Below are 7,395 nucleotides of genomic sequence, written 5' to 3'. Positions count from 1 at the left end.
TATATACAGAGATAAAATGGCAATATATGCATACTTAGGCATGATATAAGCACATTTTAATGCAGTGATTTAAATATAGTTAAAGTGATAGGCAGAAAAAATGTGTGCCATCTGCTTTCAATAAAAATAGCCTATTTTATATCTGTGATGATTAAACTGGGGGACCTCTGGATTCTTTGATTCCATTCCTGTTTCTGCCAGAGAACTAGTTTCCTTTTGGGGAATGCAAAAATCTCTGATTGCATTTAATTATGGAAAAGTTAAAAAGGGAGTGCTGAACATGGAAACCATACAGCAGATAATATATCAGACAATGCTTTTGCAATGCAATATAATGCCTCCAAGTATTTTTTATTGCTCTTACTATAATAAAGGAATAATGTGCTCCTATAGGCATAAGCCAACACTGTCTATCTGTCTGTCCTCTTAACATACGTTAATATTTTCATTTCAGTGCAAGTGGTGGAATTGTCATAGGTAATTGCAATATCATCTCTCTTACCAAACGAATGCAAGATAAAACCTAATTCTGCCTGCATAATGCCTGATTGGTATATTTGTCAGAAATGACAAGATAGGAAGTGCAAGTGACTCATAACTCATTTCTTCACATGCAATAAGGGCATAACATCTAAAGTGAAAGAGAGAGAGATGTGTTCTTCATAACGGAAGAATATTTCTCTCCTCATTTTAAATATGATTTGAAGCATGAAGAAATGGGATGGCTTTGGGAAAGTTAGGAGAACATTAGTGGTGTTCGGTTCTCAGTAAACCCTCTGAATATTGTGTATCATGTGAGATACAAGAGGGAAGCCCCGTTTCATCAGAAAATTTGCCTTGATTTGGTTTGCTATAAGATGGGATAGAGGGAGCCTCTAATAAGCTTTAAAAATTCTGTTATTCTGCCTTACAACAAGAAAGAGAATTCCTGCAACTTCAGCTGCTGCTTCTTCCTTAACTTTGCCAATTCTGAAGGACTGACAAACTCCTGGCAGGAACACACTCTCCTTCCAGAGTCTAGAAACTATGGCCATTTTGGCTTGAGTTGCAGGCAATGCCAGGCATCTGGCTTGTACAGAGGTATCTGCCTGCATAATACTTGACTGGATTTCCAAAATGCCTTTTGCCTTTCTAAAATGCTTGACAGGTTTTATGTAGGGTTTTTATAAACATTGGTTCAGCACCATTTTTAAAGTTCTAGACCTTGTTATGTTTCCAAACATACTGTAGGTATAGAGATGTTTCAGACACTGTGCAATAGTCCTGGGCTGCACAGAATTTAGTTTAAATCTAATCCATGTTTTACGAGCCACAAATTGCCAGTTTTATCATCTTTGGGTTCCTTATAATTTTTTTGCTGCTTTGGTTGACAACGTTTTTTTTACTTAGCTGTATTTTTACTGTTGCTATTACCCAGAGAAGGTACCATTTTACCTATTCTGTCCTAATTTTTGTACAGCTAGGTGTCATGGTAATACCTGTTGTTATTATGAATTGGCCAGTCATAATGGCATGTTCTTACTGGCTGGCTACTTCCAGAAGCTACTGAGCATGAAATTATAACTGGACTACTTGGTCACTAGCTATCAGTATTACTATCCCCTTGCAATACAAAGGAACATTGTTATGCTCCTGCTTGATACAGTTGCTCCTCTTCTATACATGCTACTTGTCAGCAGGGTTATTTTTTTAAAGATGGATTTAGTGCTCATTCAGAAAAATGGTAGATCTATGTTCAGAAATAACTTGATTGACAAGTTACAAGGGCAACTTTCTGCATGTTCCTTTGGCTTCATGATTTTCTGTGCCTTTGACCTGTTAGGCAACTTGAGAGGTGATTAAAGCTACTGTTTTAACCATTTTCACTCATCCAACCCTATCCCACCATCCATATTAGGAAGAATGGTGGTTATTTTCCTGCAAGAGATAGAAGAGAAAATAAAACCAGGGAAAATAGCCAATCCTTTTCCTTAATTTGTTTTGTAGTAGGCATACTGTACAAACATCTTTCACCAAGCTTACTACTATTGCAGAATAGGTACCATCAAAGGGGACAGCACAATTGATAGTATGCCAGGACAGTTTTCTGCCAGCAACAGAAGTACCAAATAACGTGGCCATCTAGAATATATTTTAATTCGAATATTACTGGGGTGGATTATTAACCTATATTAAATGTTCTCATTCTTGACTGATTTCTATGAAGGTATGATGGAATGTGGATTTGACTCAAGAAAAGTGGAAGAGATATCTAAGTCCAGGAGAGTAGAAAGAGCGAGAAAATAACTCAGATATAGATTGAAGTGAAGGGGGGGGGCTTTGAGATACTGTTTAAGATTGTGTAGCTAGGTGGTGTCAAATTCATGGCGTCACGTCATCATGTGATGTATGATGACTTTTCCCCCCTTCGCTAAACCAGGGATGGGCGTGACCAGTGTGTGACACATCCAGCCCACGGGCCACAAGTTTGACACCCCTGCCCCAGCTGTACATTCCAAAAGTTTCAAAGGGCGGACAGAATGTTAGTATAAGAAGGCAGCTATTAGTTATCAAGTCAACATCTTTCTAATGTCATATAGCTCAAGATTTCTGAAATTAATTTCTGAAGGCTGGGAATTAGAGCTTGAAGTGCAAAAGACAGATACTGCTATTCGGTATAGCTTTAGGTTTTAGGGAATGCCTAGCAAGGCAGGGCTCACTATACATTATAAAGTTGCAACTGCCATTTATTTTTTTATGAAATGCAGTGCTCTGTTAAAGTCTTATGGTATTATAGGGAATAATTTCCTAGCTTTGGTTCTAACAGAATGTCAGAGCTCTAGCAGATGTCCAAGAATATTAAGTCCTAAGAAATCTGTTGACAAGGCAATGAGGAACATAAAGTAATCAAAATTGCTGTCTGAACTAGATCCTAGCCTTATGCTATGAATTTCCTGGTTCACAGACTGGGCATCCTGAAAACACCAGACAGCAGTTTTCTGTTATTATAAATCAGTGTATGTTTAAATGTCTGCATATTCCAAACCACAGTCTTCCTAACATTTTTATTGTTCCAAGTCAAGAGGTTTGAAATGCCAAGGAAAAGAAAGAAAGAAAGGAAGAAAGGAAGGAAGGAAGGAAGGAAGGAAGGAAGGAAGGAAGGAAGGAAGGAAGGAAGGAAAGGAAGAAGGAAGGAAGAAAGGAAGGAGATGGGAGAGGAGGGGAAGGGAGGGGAAGGAAAGGAAAGGAAATTCTCTCAACTTTTTCTAAAGAAGATTTAAAGGGTCAGCTTATCCATGGATGGGCTTGGTATTGGGTAACATAAAAAAATGAAGTGAATGCAATAGAAATTACTTAAGTATATGTAGGAAACAAAAAAGATAAAGTAAATAACGAACGAATACTGAATGAATGTGGATTAAGTACAGAAGAGAATTATTAGTCCAAAACAAATACATACAGGGGAAAAAATAGGACTGAATTTCAAAGTAAATATATAAAGGGAGAGTGAGTGGCTATAGAGCACGAGTGTCAAACTTTCCCGTCACGTAGCCATCATGTGACATGAAGCTTCTGCCACATGGGGGTAATGACTGGAAGCTACTGCCTGCTGTGATCATGTCCTGATCACTACAATGCTTATGAGTTGGGGTTTATACAAATGGTATTACTGCTGCTACTGTTGTGCTCTCTATTTCAGAGCCTTCTCTAACTTTTTGCTGCCCACCCCTCTTCCTCCTGCCCCAAATACTGCAATAGCAGGCCTCTTGTGGTACATTCCACTGTGACCTGTCATTTTGGACATTTTGGTGCTGCTGCTGTTTCATTGTTTGCATCATTTTTCCCTCTTCACTGTCCATCTCAATAAATCCTTAGAGGAGCAGATGCATTTTCTGCTTTGACAACAGCCACAAAGCAAAAGCTAGGGGTTCTAAATTGACAACCATGCTCACATGATTCACTCTTAATGTTCTTTTCTTATGAAGGCATTGGGTGGGTGCGGGGTGGCAAGTTGTACAGGGCGTTTTGGTATCTATAATAATCTCTCAGAAAGAATTACAGAGAAAAAACATTGATGGTAGAAGTGGAATGTGTTTAATTGAAGCAAGTATTTCAAAAACACAGTGGATAATGTTTATCTTGATCTATTTTCTGATGCCTATGAGCAAGATAGGGCCTTAATAGGAACTTTTTCTGTATGCTTTCCCTTTCTTGAAACTATTGGATGATTGCACACCAATATAAGAACGCAGAAAATGAATGAAAGATGCTGCTCCATTTTCTTAGCTGAACAGATGACAGTAACAAGGAGGTGGAAATAGAAGTTTGATGGTACCTCCAAGTGGGATCCAAAGTTGCTGACTGCAAAAGTAGACCTGAGTGTTCAGTAAATTTGATTTGTCTTATCTTAGAATATTGAATTGTAAGTAATCTTAAAGATCAACTACTCCACCCCATTACTTAATGGATGAAACTATTATTTCAGTATCCCCAACAAATGGCCATCCAGCTTCTGTTGAAAGTCCTCCAGAGAAGGAGAATCCATTACCTCATAAGGTAGTCTCTTCCATTACATAACTCTTCCCCTTAGGAAATTTTTCCTGAAGTTTGACTGAAATTTATTTCCTTGTAGCTTACCTCTCCCACTTTTTTTAGAGCCTTCTGAAATAACCCTGAAAAATGTGATCTATTTTTTTTTACATGAGACACCTTCAAATACTTGAAGACAGCCATAATGTTATCCTGTTTTTTTGTCCTCCTCCATTCAAAACTATATGTGGGAAAGACTTGGGAGACAAGGTGAAGAGATGCTGCCTTAGGAACAGTCAGATAAGAGAGGACATAGCTCACAGATACATCGTGGGCCAAGCAAGAGGCTCAAAAGGGACCTTCCCTAAGTTCTTGGGTGTCATGGATCCATCCCCGAACCCCTATCCAGATGCAAGTTTAGAGGAGTATAAGTTTGAGTCTACAGAGGAAAGTGTGGAACTGAGTATTGGTCAGGATTGGGGCTCAGAGAATGCTAGCCTGATGGAGCAGTCTCAGCTGGGTCCATCAGACCAGCCACAGGCTGAGGCTGAGGGAGGTGAGCCACAGCTGCAGCAAGTTGGTCAGGAGGCTCTGGCTAGGATCGGGAGCTGCTGCCACCCATTAGCAATGAGGAGGAGGTGGAGTCCACACCTCCTCCTGATCCAAGGACGCATAGAGCAGAGAGGAGACAGGCACAATATTGGTCAGTTAGACTACTAATGAGGATGCAACCTTGCCTCTTATGAATGGCTGCACCAGCATTGCCTACTTAACCCTGACCTGTGGACTTGAGTATTGCTGGAGCAACGTGCCCAGTTCTGTGCCTTGTGTGCTTGTGCGTGCATCCTTTGACTCTTGGACTGTTTTCCGGACTTTGTGTGTGCCCATTGGACTTGGTTACCCTTGGTGACTCTTGCTGTACTGAACTTGGAATCTGGACCTGTGCAACTGGGGTCCTTTCTAAGGACCTGTTTGGATGGTTTGAATAAACACCTATAGAACTCTTGTCATATGTGAGTGTGTGTATGGGGGCAGCACATCGGTTTATAAAGATGACAGTGGGAGAATTGTATTTTCGGATTTGCAAGATTCTGTTAATGTAGCTTTATAATAAAGTTGAATTAGTTTATCTGTTTGAGTTTCCTATCTGACCTATCTGGTAAGGCTGACAAAAACATATACAGTACATCCAGATGTTTAATGAAGGGGTGAAAGCGATGCACAAGATGAACCTGCTTTGTTGATTTCCACAAAAGAACCAGCAAAGTCGCAATTTCCTTACAGATACTCAACTTACCACCATAATTGAGACTGGAGTGTCCATCACTAAGCAATACAGTTGTGCCCAATTTTGCAACCTTTTTTTTTGACAATGGTTGTTAAGTGACTCATGGTTGTTAAGTGAACCTGGCTTCTATTGATTTTGCTTGTCAGAAGCTGCCTGGGAAGCTAGCATATGGTGATCCTATGAGCCCAGAATACGGCAACCATCGTAAATACATGGCCAGCTGCCAAGAGTCAAAATTTTGATCGTGTAACTGCATGGATGATACAATGACCATAAGTGTGAGAACCAATTGCAGGTCAGTACTGCTGTTTTTCAGTACTGCTGTAACTTCAAATAGTCATTAAACAAATGGCCATAAATTGAAGGCTACCTCTATATACCCCTTACTGAGAGTTTGAGAAATGTTTGTTTCTTTCAAGTAAACAGCTTTACTTCCTTTTCTTAATCAGTGAGGCATTACAGGGCTTGGGTCCTTGCTAGCTCAATTTTGGATCAGACTCAGTTTACACTTGTGATTCCTTAGGTATGCTCTCTTCAGGTAAATCCTGGGATGTAGGCTAAACTCCAGGCTAGTCACATTTTTCAGCTTCTAAGACCTAGACTTAGGATAGCGTTTCTCATACAATGTAAGTATATTGAACAGCACAAGACTTAGAACAGAGCCTTGAAGCATATTGCTTATCATTTCAATCCAGACAGAGACAGCAGAGCTATCGATGTACCTTTGGTATACAGGCGGTTCTTGACTTACAACAGTTCACTTAGTGACCATTTGAAATTACAACAGCATTGAAAAAATGACTTATGACCATTTTTCATATTTAGAATCTTTGCAGCATCCCCATGGCTACATGATTTATATTCGGATGCTTGATAACTAATTCCTATTTATGATGGTTTATTTATTTATTTATTTATTATATTTCTATACCGCCTTTCTCCCGTAGGACTCAAGGCGGTGTACAGTCAAGAAAATTATAGACACACAAACATCATAAAATTGCTAATTAAAATTATTACTTAGTTTGGTCAATTAAATAAAACCCAGAATTAGATAGCATTTAAAAAATCATTCACATGTTCGTATGTTTAGCCCTGCCTGTTGGAATATCAGGGTCTTGAGGGCACGGCGGAAAGCACGGAGATCAGGGATATTCCGTATATGGTTGCAGTCTCCCAGGGTCATGTGATTCCCTTTTGCGACCTTCTGACAAGCAAAGTCAATGGAGAAGCCAGATTCACTTAACCATGTTACTAATTTAACAACTGCAGTGAGTCACTTAACAATTGTGGCAAGAAAAGTCATAAAATGGGGCAGCACTCAACAAATTTCTCACCTAGCAACGTACATTTTGGGCTCAATTATGGTCGTAAATTGAGGACTACCTGTAATCAGCTACCTCTGAATAAGACTTTGTCTAATGTTTTACTGAAGTCAAGGTCCATTGCATTTCTGTGGTCAGCTGACCTGCTAACTCTACTAAAAGAGGAGATCAGTTTGAATAGCTTGTTCCTGATGAACTGTCATAAATAAACAGTGCAGCCTCTAAAACAATGAAAAATGAACACAAAGCAGAGAAATCTCAGGTTTTGTTCTT

Source organism: Pantherophis guttatus, chromosome 1 (genome assembly GCF_059756535.1).
Source record: "Pantherophis guttatus breed Tessera chromosome 1, ASM5975653v1, whole genome shotgun sequence".
NCBI lineage: Eukaryota > Metazoa > Chordata > Lepidosauria > Squamata > Colubridae > Pantherophis > Pantherophis guttatus.
This window is presented reverse-complemented; position numbering follows the sequence as displayed.